The 17,692-nt window shown below is 38.0% G+C and overlaps 1 protein-coding gene across 1 annotated transcript in view; it reads right to left on the bottom strand.

Moving 5' to 3' along the window:
• Positions 1 to 2,814: 2,814 nt before the first annotated feature.
• Positions 2,815 to 17,692, bottom strand: part of CLVS2 (clavesin 2) — a 99,407-nt gene continuing 84,529 nt past the window's right edge. The window contains exon 7 of the mRNA XM_080666025.1: positions 2,815 to 5,763. The gene's annotated coding sequence lies outside the window, so the exon portion shown is untranslated. The remainder of the gene's footprint in view (positions 5,764 to 17,692) is intronic.

The following is a 17,692-nucleotide window of genomic DNA, read 5'->3' as shown; positions in this document are numbered from 1 at the left end:
CAGGTCCGACCCTCTCTGGTTTGGTCCTAGGCAACTTGCTGCGTCGCACAGCTGCTGACTGCTCGCGTGGCAAGGCGTCATCAGCGTCTTCCATCTCTGGACTGTTTCTCCTCTTGTCTTCGTGGTTGGAGCAGACCTGTCAATTCCTCTCTGTTGCAGGAATCCACATGGTCTTGGAGTTGTTTTCTGAAAATATACAAACATATTCTCGACCAAAAGTTAATAAAAGAATCTTTTCTATATAATTGATTTGGGATCCTTTTTATTTTTGCCCAAACGATTTTCCTTTGTCTTATTTAGACACCATGTGTGTTTTTCATGGGTGTCTTGCTGTTAGCATTACAAATGAAAACTAATTTTGTAAAGTAAAAATTTTCTAGATGTAATTTACTTAAAGGATATTTTTCCTTACATGATATTACCCTTCTATCCCCCCTTTTTTGATTAATGGAGGCTTTTGTAACTTTTATAATGCAGTCTTGATGACTTTAAATTTTAATTTTTTGACAAAAATATGACTGCTTTAGTTTCATTGCATGTTCAGGAATTTTACCATGAGATGAACTACCAATAGAAATTTTAGTTACCACATTAGGAACAGCTTTTTGTCCAGTACAATTAAATTTTCTTGAATATTCACTTATTTCAATTAGCCTATTTAAATTAATCTGAGAACTTGATTATTATTTTACTGTCAAATTTAATACTCTACCAACAATCTTAATTTCCCTGTAAATATTAGTGGAGAGGATTGTTTGCATTCTTGAGTAAGCCCTGAGCATTCCTGGTGCTAGGCTGGATTTAGATACAGGGCAGCTGCTGTCGGCCAAGTCTCAGTCTGTTACCTGGGTCCCAATCTGAGCTGGGCCAAGTCACTGTCTGTCACCTGTGTCCCGATCTGAGCTGGGCGTGGGAAGCAAAGCAGCCACGGGGGCAGGAGACCTCCCTCAGACGGGGTGAGGGTTCAGGCCCCTGCAAGGTTGGGGGGGTGAGGGTCTGTGCCCCAAATCCAGAGACTGAGAAACGTCAAACAGCACGTCATACCACAGGGAAGGTAGGGGAGGGTGGGGGTAAGGGGGAGAGATCAACCAAGGGACTTGTGTGCATGCATATGAGCCTAATCAATGGACACAGACAACAAGGGGGTGGGACATAAGTAGGGGGTGGGGGGTTATGGGGAAATAATTTGTGTTTTTGCCTTCCTGACAAAATTTATATAAGGTTACAAAAAGAAATTGACAGCCAGTTTGAAATTTAATAGCCATGGCCTAGAGCAAAAAATATCCTTACATGATATTATTCTACAATGTTATTAAAATTTTAGATATTTTACAACAGCATATTGTACAATTATCCCAAATAAACTTACAAACTAATTCTTGGAATGTTTGGCAGCAATTTAAAAAAAAAAAAAAAAAAAAAAAAAAAGGACATGAAAGGATTTAATCCCTTTCAGAAGGAATTAAGGCATTGGGAAGGCACTTGAGCATTCTATATTGGCCCCTCTTGCCTTTTGTGCCAAGAGGGACCCTCTTCTCACAATCCAATTGCCCTCAGCTGTTGCCTGAGCTTTCTGTTCATGCTGAGCATGAAGCCTCGTGGTGGCTGGTATCATGGATCTGTCTCTCGCCCAATCGTGTGAGCTGGGCCCTCCCTGGAGAAGAAACCTGAGTTCCCCGAGATATGTGATCAGTGCTGAGGCCCCGCCAGCAGGCCAGGGGATCCCAAGGCAGGTGCTGGGTGTGGAGGCCACGGGGGCATAGGCTACCAAGGAGACAGAACTGAACCTCACATCACCCTGCTTGGCCCCGGAGGATGGCTGGTTAGCCAGAGACGGGTAAGATTCCTCAGGGAAGGAACAACCTAAGACAGGCACAGTCGCAGAGGGGCCATCAGGAGAGAACTTGGGGATCAACCACTTCCTTTTAATAACGCAAAAACGGACTTAAAGTTCCCAGGAAGGTTTGATTTTGGATATAGTCAATATTATGAAGTGTTTCATTCAGCAAACTAACAGCTTAGACAGATGCTATTTTTAAAAGTAGCAAGCAATTAATTTAATTTAGAATGTGGAGGGATAAACATTATTTTAATGCATAGACATAGTTAGTGCCCTTATGGCTTCCTTAGGGATTGCTCTGAGCTTACTTTGTTTTAAAAATGATAATATTCTCTGTTATTTTAAATTATTTTAGGGGCATATTTTATGGAGAATAAAACAAAGTGTTATACTTTTATTATCCAGCTGGTATTTTTATCCTTGTCTGCCTAAAGTATAATGAGATTAATAAGGCTATATATTTTTTCCCACTGCCTATTGTCATTTTATTCAGCTTTACATCTAGAAACTTCCTTATTCTAGAGTTCATTATTTTACATAGTTTTATGTAACTTAATTTTTTTTATCAAACCTTTGCTCATTGACCTCTCTATGCAAGGCACTGTTTTAGATGTTGGGAAACAGCAATAAATAAAACAAAGAAAAAAATCTGCCTTAATGGAATTTACATTCTCATTCTAAGTAATAGGTGCTCATTTTTAATAATAATTAGATATACAATTTATTAACCAGTATTACCTTCTCCATAAAATCTTTCTTGAGAAAACTGGATCATACTTATTTCAATTCTTCGGAACATTCACACATAATTTGAATTAGAATATTTAAATATGCTGGTTTTACATTTTTTCTCAGCTAGAAGTGTTAACTTCCCAGCCAAATAAACTTCATCGACATCATTAAAGGAATACAAATGTACAGCATTAATGTTCCTGTTATCTGTTGTTGCAAAACAAATCACCTCAAGATCAATGACATAAAAAGCATTCATTTTATTATGGTCAGATCTGTGGGTCAGTGTTTCAGACAGGGGAAAGTACAGATGGCTGTCTCTCTCTGCTCCACAAGGCCTTGATCTTCAGCGGCTTTGAGCTAGTAGCGTCTTCATGCTATGTCTTATACCTGGGCTGACACGACTCAAAGTCTGGGCCTCACTGAGGTTGGTGACTGGGGCTCCAAGTTGTTCCCTTCCCATGTGCTTGGGTTTCTCATAACACGGGAGCCAGGTTCTGGAGGAGAGCACCTGGGTTCTAAGCAAATGTCCCAAGAGAAACGGGGGGAAGCTGCCTTGTCTTTTCTGACCTTGACTCAGAAGTCACAGAGCACCTCTTCCCTTGTACACTGCTGGTCAGACAGCAGCCAGAGCCTGTCCAGATTCCAGAGCAGGAGAAATGTCCTCCCCGACTGAAAGCGAAATGTCAAGTTCACATTTCACAAAAGCATGTGAGGTGTGGGAATTTGTAGCCATATTTGGAAAATGCAATTTGTCACAATTATATATTCTCGTCCCAACTATTTCTCACAGATCCTTTAGTTGCTCCACCACCATATTCCTCTTGTAAGAGTCTCCTGGGCTCACCCAGTAGGCATGACTTTCCCTTTTTCTTCTAATTGATTTACTCTTTCTCAGCACTGTATTGTGTAAATCATTTTAACTGCTAAGCCTAAGTCATTCTTAGTTTTCTTTATTCTAGAGTTATGAATCCTTGCCCCATTTCTGTTTCAATTTTGCAGCATTGAAAAAACAAAGAATCTAGCTAAAGTAGTGAACATTATCATATTCACTGATGGGAAAGGAGGAAAGAGGAAGAAGCGGGGTGATCAAAGATAAAATCGTAGACACTGAGAACTTTATGATGGGATCCTATTAGCCAATGGCTGATAATATCACTGTCTCTCAGTCTTATAGCCTAATAACTTTCATTATCAACAAGAGTTTAAGGACCGCCTAGTGCTACTGAGGTTGTCAGTGCTTATAACTTGCTGACCAAAAAGTGGCCAGACTTGGACTTAACTGCTTATGAATCTCCAAGTCTCTCTTTTCTGACCCTCAGCAGATGGCTTCTTGAAGCACAGCATGATCCCTTGGACACTAACCATGGTTAGGGACTTAACACCTCAGTCACAGTCACTGACTAACCTGCCATATGTTAATTCTAAAGCCAGCAGTGATGCCTACCTTTCTGCTTTGAATTCCAACAATAACTTTAAGAGCAGGTACTTACTTGCAAAGTCATATATGGATATTTTTCTGAATCTGAGCCTATTCATCCTTACACAAATCAATAATCTGTCATGCCACTGGCCAAATTTAACACTATTATTTATGGAATTCAGTGCAGTATTGGTAGTAATTAGCCATTTCCAGTGGTTCTAAAGCCAAATTTTGAATCCCACAACAGAGCAAAATCCCTGGAGTTGACATTGGTCTGTAAATATGTTTAAAATTCTAAAATTCATCCAAGCAAATCAATATAAACATTCTCTGTTTAAAGAGGACTACAGAATTTCAAGGATGTTGATATTAAGAAGTTGGCTGAATGCAGAAAGGATTAAATTAATTTTTCAGCTCATCGTGGTAGGAGGAAGTGCTTTGGTCTTATTCAATTTAGTAGACTTACTTACGCAGTGCTACAGAGATTTGACCCTTCTGATGTTACATCTATCCCTCAATAGTGCATTTTCCTGGAACTAACAATTTTCTAGCCTTAGTCATGTCTGAGTCATCATACAAATTTCAGTGTCCATCATTGATCAAATTTGATTAACCTGTGTCCCATTACACTGATGCTTCCCATTTTCAGATGATCATATGAAAATGTGATCTTATCAGAAAAGATCATTTTAATCTGAGGTAAACTGCCTCCTGCATGCCCCATACTGGGGATTGAGCCCACAACCTGAGCATGTACCCTGACCAGGAATCGAACCGTGACCTCTTGGTTCATAGGTTGACACTGAACCACTGAGCCATGGAATCATTCCTTTTGTGAGAAGTGTAATAGAGTCAAGGAATTGAAGGATAGGAGCTATAACCCATTACAGAAGAAAGGACAGAACCTGCCCTCCACCTCTGCTATGTAAATACAGGAGTGGTGCCTTCTTAGATGTATGATGGTCTTCTCTCCAAAACTGCAGTTTAAAGTTGAAGAATTACAGTGTGTCAATGACAGGCTATTTTCAGAGCCAGCCCTAAGCAAAATTAGGAAATAGATCAAGTTATCTTTGCCACTTTCCCCTCCTTGCTCATAATTTAGCTCCCTATCAAGGGCATATTTCTTTCTAGTCCCAGTAGAGCAGGTTCTCTGACCTGCAACTAATTGAGAAAGAAGATAGTTCCTCTCAAAATGTCAACTGTTCAATGGTAACATCTCCCAGGAGTATTCTATGGATTCCCGCTGACCAAAAGAATCTTCAGTTCCCAAAGAAAAACATTTCTAGAAGTGCAAGTTAGCATTATCATGAGTGCTTACGTACATATTTTTGAGCAGAGAAACTGATAAAGCCAAATCTAACAGTATCATTTTTCATATATTTAGCTTACTTTTCACCCTAAGCAGATAATACACACACACACACACACACACACACACACACACACACACACATTTTTATGAAACAAAGAGTAAGAAGCCCATGTTTAGACAAGAAATACCCTATACGCAAGCTGCCACTTGCTCTACAAGACCCAGAGATATGTCTGTTTTGCTTCTGAAATAGTGCAATGTAGCAGATTTGTTTTTCTAGGAATGTCTAGTGTCAATGGGAGAGGAAACTCTCAGGAGGTTTTCTTCCCTTCTTGATGTCTTGAGAAGACACGGTGATTGTCCAGTTTATCTTTGACCTAATACTTAAATTTTTCATCAAAGCTTCTCCTCTGAGTCTTTCTTCTTTTGCTCATGATGCCGCATAACTTTTCTTACCTTCAGGAGAAAATAAAAAAAGTATTTGGATTTAATACCTCTAGCTAATTCTTTAGCTAACACTATTTCTTGCATTCACTGTTGTCTTCTTCAGAGAAGGCATTCATAGTCATTACAGCCAATTTCAACTTATTCTGAAAGCCTTCTTCTACTACCACTCTTCTAAGGTGTTCTTTAAAAAAATTATTGTAAGAGTTTTTCCTGGGGAGTAAACTATGAAACTTATACTATTAGTACTATCACCTAGAGAGATGTACTATAGGAGCAAGAGCAAACTAGAAATAGATCAATCTAAAAAAAAGCCTAAAACTTAATTAATTTCATCTAAAATTGGGTTAATGTGATCTATCCTCACTGTCTGCCAGAATTAAAATAAAATCATCTGTAAATCATCCATAGACCCTAATATTTTATATATAATCACTAACAATAAAATTGATCAGGAAAACCAAGTCAAGAAAAACAGAGGAAAGACTAGACAATAGAACAAGGACCACAAATATAAATACTTAGAGTTATCAGACACAAACTTTGAAATAAATATGGCTAACATATTCAAGTATCTAGAAGTTAAAGTAGAAAATTTCATCAGAAACCTGAAATCTATAAAAATGTGCAATAAAATTCTAAAAATATAGTACATAAAAATTAAGAAGTGAGTAGATAAATTGAATAGATTGTTAGTCATGGAATAACAAATTGGAAAATGTAAAATATTCAAACTGAAGCATGCAAAGGAAACAATGAAAATCTGTACAAAAGAGCCTAATAGATATAGGTGATTTCTTGAAACTATCAAGAATACACATTAATGTGTTGGAGAGAGAGAATGGGGCAGATAAATCACATAAAGTCATGACCTAACATTTTCCAAAATATACAGTATTTTTTTTAAATAAAAGGACCTATACTTGAAAGAATCAGAGTATAAATGCTTAAAAACCAAAGGCAAAGAAAAATATCTTCAAAGTAGCCCGAGAATTATCAAGTATTTTAAAAAGAAATAATATGAATCACAGTTGCCCTCTCAAGATAAATAATGGGAACCAGGAAACAGTGGAACGAGAAGAGAAAATATCTGCAAATCTGGAATTCTACTAATAAACACACAAACTAATAAAATTGAGTAAATTTTTTATCTGTTTAGAGATGGAAAATGATGAAGAGTTGTAGGGATCTAGCAGGTTTCCCACTTCAGTTTTGGAGTGGATGGTGACAGCACTTCTTAAAGTAGAAAGGACAAAAAGTGGGGGGAAATGTAAATAGATGTTTGAGGAAAGAGATCTAAGATGGATCTTGGAACTGTCCATATGCATGTGGCAGTTGAAGTCATGAGACTTGATAGAAAACATGTAAAGTCAAAGAATAATAGGGTCTAGAAATATTTAAAGGGGGAGAGAAGTTCAAAATAATCTGAAAAGTGTAGGTAGAGTCGATGGAACTAACTGATGGCTATAGTGGAGCAAGGTAGGGACTGTAGTAGGGTTCTCCAGGGAAACAGAAACAATAGGATATGTGTGTGTGCATGTGTGTATGTTTACATATACACATACATGTGGAGACAGAGAGAAAGAGAGAGAGAGAGAGAGAGAGAGAGAGAGAGAGAGAGAGAGAGAGAGAGAGAGTTTTGATTGAGTTAAGGAATTGGCTCATGTAGTTGTGGAGGCTAGCAAGTTAAAACTCTGCAGGGTAAACTGGCAAGCTGGAGAGCCAGGAAATAGCTGCAGTTGTGTGTGAAGGCAGTGAGCTGTCAGAATTCCCTTTTTACCCTGGGAGGTCAATCTGTTTTCTATTGAGGCCTTTAACTGATTGGATAAGGCCCACCCATACTATGAAGGATAATTTGCTATATTCAAAGTTTATTGATTTAAATGTTATTCTCATCTAAAAAGTATCTTCACAGAAAATAACTAGAATAATGTTTTGTCATCCATCTGGAAACTATGGCCTAGCCAAATTGACAAATATAAACAATCACAGAGACCAAAGTCAGAATGCCTTGGTTTGAGGAATACTGGGGAAGAGAAACCGGAACATTTAAAAGCATGGCCATGAAAGGAAGGGGAGAGCAAGTCAGAACTAGAGATCCTAAGAGTGGTCTGTTTGCCCTGGCTAACGGTTGCTCAACGGTTAGAGCCTCAGACTGCCAAAGGAAGGGTCACGGGTTTGATTCCTAGTCAAGGGCACAAAGGGTTGCAGGTTTGATCCCCAACCCAGATCGGGGCATTGATGTTTCTTTCTCCCTTCCTCCTTTCCTCCCTTCCACTCTTTCTAAAAATCAATGGAAAAAATATTCTCAGGTGAGGATTGACAACAACCACAAAAAGAGTGGTGTGTTCTTAAGGCTAGATATATTTATAATTTTAGGGGAATATAAAGTAAGGGAAAAGATTAATACTATAAGAGTAAGGGTATGTGTATAAGGGCCAGACCCCTCAGGTAAGGATAAGACACTGAGACTAGTATGAGGATTAGTTCATTTTTGAACTGAAAATCCACACATTTTTTAATAACTTAGATTATAGTTTTTAATTTTTTTAACATAAACACAATATATTTAAGTTGTGGCTTATGCTGGTCTTGTAAATGTTAACTTTGTTAGCTATATAACACATTCAAAGATATCTTATTGTAAAAAAGAATAACAAAGCATAGCATTTTAAGATTACTTTAATACAGGTTACAGTCTTGTATCAGAATTGTATTGAGAAGGTCAGGGTAGGCTTCCTGCAGAAAACATTTTAAAATGTTCTTAAAAAAACAGAGACCTTATCTTAGCAGGGAGAAGGAATACAAAAAGCGCAAGAGAAAAGACAAATCTAAGATAAGACAAAAGACAAATGCCCCAACCAGGAATGGAACCATGACCTCCTGGTTCATAGGTCAACACTCTACCACTGAGCCATGCCAGCCAGGCATTTTATTTAAAGGAAAACTAGTACCATCAAAATCACAACATAAGTAAATTGTTTTCAGAAATAAAGATGTTAAGGTCATGCAGTTGGTATGTTTCTTTTCAGAAAAAAAGTTCAAATTCACTTCAGCATAAATATAAGCACATATATTTGTAATACTGCATTATTTAAATAATAAATTTCGAAGATTTTAAATGGAATTTTGTTCAACATTTATTAAGCTTTAATTATGGATATAGAAAATATATTATTTAATATATATGTTATATAATGCATAAAGAGCTGACAGAAAGTGCAAGAGAAAAGATAAATCTAAGATGAGACAAAAGACAAATCCTATATAATAAAAGGCTAATATGCAAATTGTCCCCTTGACCGGGAGTTTGACCAGGGGGTGGGGCTGGCTGGCTAATCGCCCATGGCCCCTCCCCCCAGCTGGCCCTGCCCCTGATGGGCTCCCCCATCCTGATCGGGGGCAGGGTCGGTTGGCTGGCCGGACCCCACCCATACACGAATTCGGCCTCTAGTATATAAATAATTTTCAAACCTGGTAGAGGAGAATAAGAAAATAAAAGAGGTGCTAACACAACTCTATGGCATTCAAGAAAAGAAATTATTTCTCAAGGCAAGGACGGGATGGTTTTATAAGAGAGAAAGCAATTTGATATGAACCTCAAGGACTGAGTAGAATATCAGAGGATGGGATGTTGTGGTGAGTGAGGAAGGAATTTCATCATGCTACCAAGAGCGTACAGGATTAGTGAAGGCATGGAGTTAGATAATGTGGACTTAAAAACTAACACAGAATTGCTCCGGAGCTGAAATTTAGACTCTATCTGAAGGAATAGTTAGAACTAAAACTGGAAAAAAATAATTTGAACTCATGTTGTCAATAACATCAATATCAAAAAGAGAGAAACTTTTCTTAATTTAGAAAAAAAAATGAGTTAACCTTCAAATAATGTTGATACAGGGAAGGATGAATTTGAATAAGAAGAGAGAGAGGCTTATGACTGGCCAGAGGATCTTGTACTAACTAGTTTCAACTTGAAAGAATGTGGTCCTAATTTAGAGTGGTGGAAAAAGAAATAATGACAAGACTGAAAATAATCTATACTAGTGTCTCCAGAATTTGATTTCATAAGCCACTCATAATTATTTTAAAATGGAAGGCTAACGTAGGACTATCAACATTCTATTTGACTAAGAAAGGGCATTTAAAAAGTATATTCTGGCCCGACCAGTGTGGCTCAGTGGTTGAACATCGACCTATGTGCCAGGAGGTCACAGTTCAATTCCTGGTCAGGGTACATGCCCAGGTTGCTGGCTCAATCCCCATGGGAGGGCGTGCAGAAGGCAGCTGAACAATGATTCTCTCTCATTATTGATGTTTCCAAAAATTCTCTCTCCCTCTCTGAAATCAATAAAAATATATTTTTTAAAAAGTATATTATGATATAACTTCATCACCTGATCTGCAGTTAATATTGTCCACATGTGGTATTTAAAAGATCCTTACAGGCAAGGCTAACCTTGAGGTCATTCATTCAATCCATAAATTGGTATTGTGTATCTACAATGTACATTACAGTCTTCTAAACTCTGGAATGCTGCTATAAACAGCGTCACTGCTACTTTAGAGTTTATGTTTTAGCAAAATGAGACAAATAAATAAGAAACAAATATAAAATAGGCTACGGATGAAAGTAAAAGCTTTGGATTTTATTCTGAGTTACATAGGAAGCCTTTGCATCACTATGGCTAATGTGTGCACTTTCCATCTGTACTAGTAGAAAAAAGAGATGAGCTGAGACAGGTCAGTTATTCCGGGTGAGAGGCAAAGGTGGCACAGGCTGGAGAAGTTGCAGAGAAACTGATGAGAAATTTCAGATATGTTTTGAAAGCAGAATTGATAAGATGTACTGAGGAGTTGGGTAGAGGACAAGTGGAAGAAAAGGATGAAGGCTGATACTTTAAGCTAGATGACTCTTTGTTGTGGAAGACTATTCTGAGGATTATAGATGCCAGTAGCATACATCCCCTAGTGGTGACAAGCAAAAATATCTCCAGACATTGTCAAATATCCCCTTAGGGACCGAAATTATCCTCAGTTGCAAGCCACTGTTTCAGAATAAAGAGGGAATGCATTTAAAAGGGACTTATTAAGAATTTGTTTTAAGATATGCTAATTTGGGATAATTATTTTATATTCTAAAAATCTGATCCAAAGACCCTGGGGAATTAGTAAATGTCAGATTTTCAAGCCACTGAAACAGCAGTGAGGGTCAGATATGACATCCCACAGAAATAACTTCACAGCCCTGACCAGTTTGGCTCAGTGGCTAGAGCATTGGCCTGCGGACTGGGGGGTCCCAGGTTCGATTCCGGTTAGGGGCGTGTGCCTTGGTTGCGGGCACGTCCCCAGTGGGGGGTGTGCAGGAGGCAGCTGATTGATGTTTCTCTCTCATCGATGGTTCTGACTCTCTATCTCTCTCCCTTCCTCTCTCTGTAAGATCAATAAAATATATTTTTTTAAAAATAGAAAAAGAAATAACCTCAGAAAGTAGCCAGCTGAGTTTCAGTCCCAAATAGTCAGTTTACAGCAGCCAAATATATTTTTATTCTATTTTATTATTTTTAACTTATCTTATTCTTGAAAGCATTGCAGATATCCCTTTTCCCCCCATGTACCTCCTCCGCCTAGGTCCCTCCCCTCCCCAGGACAAAAATATTTTCTAGTCCCCATTGTGAGTGAAGCAGGGCCCCTTTCGCTGATCACTTAGAGCTGGGATGAATAAGACCATCCCCCAGGTGATATCATTCACTTAGAAAAGTTTAACTACCACTTATACTGCATGCAAAAATCAGTCCCTACTTGGTTCGCATGAGTATATCATTTTGGAAACCCATTTACCATGTAAAATAATGTCTACCTGTGTTAAAGTCTGCATCTCTTAATTCCAAATCTGCCCTACTTAATGTACTCACTAATATTCTTCATGGCCTAGTTCTAGTGCAGGAATCCTGAGGGGTGAAAATTGAACGGTCATGATCCAGAGAAAAATAAAAAGCAGCAATTTATTTGGTTCTATTTTGTAGCTAGATATTTTTTTTTTTTGCTTACTTCTACACTTAAAATTTCATTTATAACAGTACACCAGAGAGCAACGTAACAATTTCAATGACTATAAAGATAATGTCTTATGAGGTGATCTGTAAAATAATTTCACAAGTTTTGTAATAACACAAATTAGACAACTGTGGCAATAATTTACTCTTCCAGGTTTTAATGGCTTCCGCAGATGAGATCAGCCTTGATGATATTAATACATTTAGAAGGAAGTAATTTACCAAATGCACATTGTTAGCTTGGTTATACGGTTCAGCTTCATTTGACTGTATTTCTCCCCTAAGAATTGTTTATTGAAATGATGCCCTACAGCTATGAAAATTCAGATTTTAACATCTTAAAATGCACTTGCTTGTAATCACAAAGTAAAAATTTTCACACTTTTGAACCTTTAGAATACATGCAATGTATAATCTATTGCAATCCTACTCTTGAATTCTTCTGGTATATTCTTTACTTTTAAAGGTCACCAATGTACTACTAATTGGATCAAATTCCTTCAAGCACATTCTCATCTCCTTCTGATGTCTGACAAAATAAAATAGCTTTCATTCTAGACACAATAGAAACTCTAAAATGAAGTAAAAATAATACTGGATATTTATAAAATGCTGGAATAATCTTTCTACAGGGCTTCTTCTTGTGTCTTTTTTTCTTTGTTAATATGGCTTTATCTGGTTATTTAAACTAAGCATTCATTATATCAAAAGAGGACATAGTCCCAGCCAGTGTAGCTCAGTGGTTGAGCATTGACCCAGGAACCATGAGGTCATGGTTCCATTTCTGCCTGGATTATGGTCTCTATTCGCAGGGGGGCCATGCAGGAGGCAGCCAGTCAATGTTTCTCTCTCATCAGTGATGTTTCAATCTCTCTCTCCTTCACTCTCCTTTTCTGAAATCAATAAAAATATTTTTTAAAAGAGGACATAGGTTTTCCATTTTATCATCCTTTAATGAGTTATAAGTTATCTATAATTGTCTGCTTAGAAAAAAACTAGAGGCTCCGTGCACGAAATTCATGCACTCAGTGGTGGGGGGAGGGGGGGCCCCTCAGCCCAGCCTGCACCCTCTCACAGTCTGGGAGCCTTTGGGGGAGTGGGCCTAAGCCAGCAGTCGGACATCCTTAGCCCTGCCTTGGAGGCGGGAGAGGCTCCCGCCATCGCCGCTGCACTCGCCAGCTGTAAGCCCAGCTTCTGGCACACTGACCACCAGGGGAGAGCTCCTGAATTGAACATCTGCCCCCTGGTGGTCAGTGCATGTCATAGTGACTGGTCGTACCGCTATTTGGTCGATTTGCATATTAGCCTTTTATTATAAATGATGCTTATAACTATTTCTGAAAAAAGTACAATACTAAAATTCAGAACATAATTCCTCTACCTTAGACATTTGTTTACTAGTGAGCACAAGGTTCTTTAGCCCCTGTGAATATAAAGCAGTTCTTGAAAGCCTGGATGTGGTAGTGGTGGTGAACTTGGGTTGCAGTAACGTGTGAAAGACAACATATAAAATAAACTGGATATATTTATAACTGAGGTCTGGGAGTTTCCATGCACCTACCTGGTAGCTATGGCCTAGGTAAGCAATGCCAGCCATATTTTTGAATTCTGAGTCTATGGTCCTAAAATATTTTTCTCTCTGAAAATTGGGAATACATTGGTGACCATGTCAGTGAGTCAGTGAGCATTTCCTACATGCCTACTATCAGTGTGAGCTCTGAATATGACACTGAACCCTGATCATTGCATGAACTACAAGAAAAGTAAGGCTAAAGGCTCACTTCAAATTCTTCTATAAGAAATAAACTGCTGGAATTTCCCCTTGTCTGTGTTTCATCAAAAGGGAAAACTGTGCCCCTAACACCAATTCCTTCCAGGCATGGTGGGGTGTGGGTTGAGTGGTTTCTCTCCAGAAACCTTTCAGTAATGAAGCCCTTCTAGCTGGGAACTGCATCCTGTCTGCCTCCCACTTTGAAAAACCTGTTTATCAACTCAGAGATGAATCACTGCAGCATTTATGCTAAATCGGCAATCCAAGGCTACATAGTTATTTTCCACTGCCACAGCTGGCTTTCTCTTTTATTTACATCCGAACCTCAGCCCGCTCCTATTGAAGAGCAAGCCTGGCCTCCTCCCAGACCTTCCAAATCTGATTATGGAGTCCTCTGAGGGTAGGTCTGATTGGTGTGCACTACCTGGAAGGCCAGCTTCGGCCTGTGAGGGGCCCTGCCGCTCTGCTCTAATTGGTGTGCTGTGGAGAGCTCAGCCACTCTGATCACGGGTGAACTCTGATTATCGGTAAACAGGACTCGAGTACAGTGTCCTGAAAGGATGTGGGGCAAAACAGAGTCGGTCTCTAGCTTTGTTCTCGCTGACGACTGATAATGTACAAGGGATTTAGAATATAAAGCTTCATGTTGACCTTTATAATGTCTTTTAAAAAAGTCTGTCCTTTGTAACACAGCGTGTTGCAGTTTCTAAAGACCTAGGTTTATGAATTAGACTGAACTGGAATTGGTTCCTGACACATACCAGCTAAGGACAAACTTGAGCAAATGATTTGATGTCAAAGTTTCCTCATCTCAGAATTTTGGCTAATATTAGAATTTACCCTGTAGGGTGGTTTTAAGGATTAAAGTAAATATAATATATAAAAGGCAGAACGTAGAACCAGGTGCAGGAAAGGGGCTCAAAAATTAGTAAATATTGTTTAAGGGTATTATATTCATAGTCTTTTTCCATAATAATCTGATGTTCTTATAGCTGTTACTACCATTATTCATTTCTCTTTATTTAGTCATTCTCTTGGCTTAAATCTCTTCAACATCACCCCTTATTTCATATATTTCCTTTCAGCTAAAAAAATATATTCATAAAAAAGGAATAAAGACAAATAATTTGGCAGTAGTGGATAACACAAATATTACTTTGAAACTTGAATACTAACTTATTTAAAATAAATTGAACCCAAAAGCCTACCTAAAATCTGGTGGTGGTATTTGCTTGTTCTAGTTTATTCATTTGTATTTTCAATTCTTTGTGGTTTCTAAAAATCTGAATGGACTTCAAACTGGGTAGTAGGGCATTAAATCATAAGAGTATTTATCTGCCGAACTCATATGGTGTTGTGTTAAAAATAATACAAATACAGTGTAAAACTCAAAGCAAAGAAAGCCTTTATTCATACAATAGCTAAAACAAAGTCTATTTCTACCAGGAGATGGGATTTACACGTGGGTTTTCAGCCATATTGTCAACCACCTGCTACTTGAATGAGGCCATGGCTCACTGTGATGCCTCTGAGAGAGATCTGTCTTAACCGACCCAGCACTGCAACAACTTTGCTGGAGCATCTATTTGCTGTTCTTTGGGCCACTCAGTTTTATTGATCAAATAACTTTACTACATATGGTCTTTCAGTGATTTCTGAGCTTTCAATCTCATATCTTCACAGCTGTATTAATTTGTTAGGGCCACCGTAACAAAACACCACAGGTTGGATGACTTCAACAGCAGAATTTTCTTTTCCCACAGTTCTGGAGGCTAGAAGTCTAAGATCAAGATGTTGGTAGGTTTGGCCCTAGCTGGTTTGGCTCAGTAGAGAGAGCATCGGCCCAGGGACTGAAGGGCCAAGGGTTTAATTCCAGTAAAGGGCATTTACCTGGGTTGCAGGCTCGATCCCCAGCCTGGTCGGCTGCCTGCAGTAGGCAACCAATCCATGTGTCTCCTCACATCTCTCTCTCTCTCTCTCTCTCTCTCTCTCTCTCTCTCTCTCTCTCTCTCCCTCCCTTCCACTATCTCTAAAAATCAATGGGAAAATATCCTTGGGTGAAAATTGACCAAGAGAAAAAACAGATGTTGGTAGATGTGGTTTCTCATAAGGTCTCCCTCCTTGGCTTGCGAACAGCTTCCTTATCACTGTGTCCTCACGTGGCCTTTCCTCTGGCACGCTTTCCTCTTCTTACAAGGACAACAGTCCTACTGGATCAGGGCCCCAGGCTTATAACTTCCCTTATTAACTTCTATTAATTCTTTAAAAGCCCTGTACCCAAATACAGTTAGAGTGGAGGTTAGGGCTTCACCATATTGACATTTGGGGAACACAGTTCAGTCCATTACAGCCTTGCAAATTAACCATACGATGAGGATCAATGTCTCTGACCCTGTTTAAGAGAACACTGGGATAGCTACACTTTATTCTACAGGCAGTGTCCAAGGAGTATGCTGTTCATCCTAAGGGTGGGGCCCGGGCCAAATGTAATCAAATTACACAGGGCCTGGAAGACACTGAGACCCAATGGCCCGTTGGGCAGGTTAATAAAATACAGATTTTTTCACTGGAATTATTTAATGATCAGACTAATATTTATTTAGTGAGTGGGATGAAAAATACTCTTTTTTCTTTTTTACAGTGAACTGTTTCAAACATACAGAAATTTATAAATAAAATAAATGCATATGTATTTTTCCAACTTTATCAAACTTAAAAGAAATTCTTTTAAAATAATTGTTTTAAAAGAAACATAGTTCTTTTTAAAGAAATATAATGCAAGTATACCAGATATATGCAAAGCCCCTGTGAATCCCTGCTTGATCATACTGCTTTCCTTTCTTCCCCATGGGTAATCATAATTTTTGAATTTTCACTCCCAGGTATGATGTTTTGATACTTTGCTTCATATGAATAGATTATTGTTCTTTTTAATTGTTAAATTTCACATAAGTAACATTATATTATAGGTAAACCTGGTATTATAAAATATTTTTAGTTCTCTCAATTTGTGGGTTATTTAGCATCGTGCTACTTTTAAGTCACATTTCTCTGATCTCTGAAGAGTATCTTTTATATTTTTATTAGCAATTCAGTTTTCTTCCTTTTTTCTTAAATCAATTGTTGAATTTTCTATGACATTATCTGCTTTTTTTTTACTGATGTTCAGAAGTTATTCATATATTCTATATTCAAGTAATTTGATGAATATAACCTTCAAATAGGTTTTGCTGGTTCATCATAAATTGGCTTATTCTTTTTGGTTAAATAAGTTTATCTTTTGCTATCTAGAGAATTTGAATATAATCAAATGTATCTCTCTTTTCTTTAAAATTTTTGAGGGAGGTATTTAAGAAAGCCTTCCCTATCCTGGCATCAAGATCTTCATCTCTATTTTCTTCTGAAATTTTAAAGTTGTATTTTCACACTTAACTTCCTAATTCACTTAAGGCAAAAAAAAAAAAAAATGTGTGACTCTATCCATACTGAATAGATTGGTAGGCATGCTTACTTATTTTATAATCTTTATATGATAGTTTTGATATCTGAAATTTTAAGAAAGATGCTATTCTTTCTACCATTTGTTTTATCTGATAACTTTATCTCATGGTTAATTTGTTCCTCATGGATTTAAAATTTTGTATTATAAACTTACACTCAAGATTGCTGTGTATGTGGAAGTCCTGGAAATGTGGATTTGGCATGTTTCTCCAGAATGGCTATTTTTGGGTTCCATCAGGCACACCAGGCATACTGCTAAGACTTCTTTTAGATTGTCATTTCTGAGTATGGTTTTTAGACCTCATCATCCTGAGTACACCTACTTATGAATTCTCAAGACTTACTTTTTTTCTACCAAGGTCCAGACTAATGCCTATCAGGGTCCTTAGGAGGGTGGGTTTCCCTGATGGTGTAGTCCAGTGGTCGGCAAACTGCGGCTCGCGAGCCGCGATTTGCTGCTCTATTGACTAATGAGTTTGCCAACCACTGGTGTAGTCATTTTACTCTTTTTATGATGGAATAGCCCTTGGGGGATGCCTAGCTTAGTTTAAGATCGTATTTCCAATTCACATTGCTTTCCTGGACCCAAATCCTCATTAAACTTAAAAAAAAA

Source organism: Plecotus auritus (genome assembly GCF_963455305.1).
Source record: "Plecotus auritus genome assembly, chromosome: 4".
NCBI lineage: Eukaryota > Metazoa > Chordata > Mammalia > Chiroptera > Vespertilionidae > Plecotus > Plecotus auritus.
The sequence above is the reverse complement of the archived record's forward strand: the minus strand, read 5'-3'. Positions and strand labels throughout refer to the sequence as shown.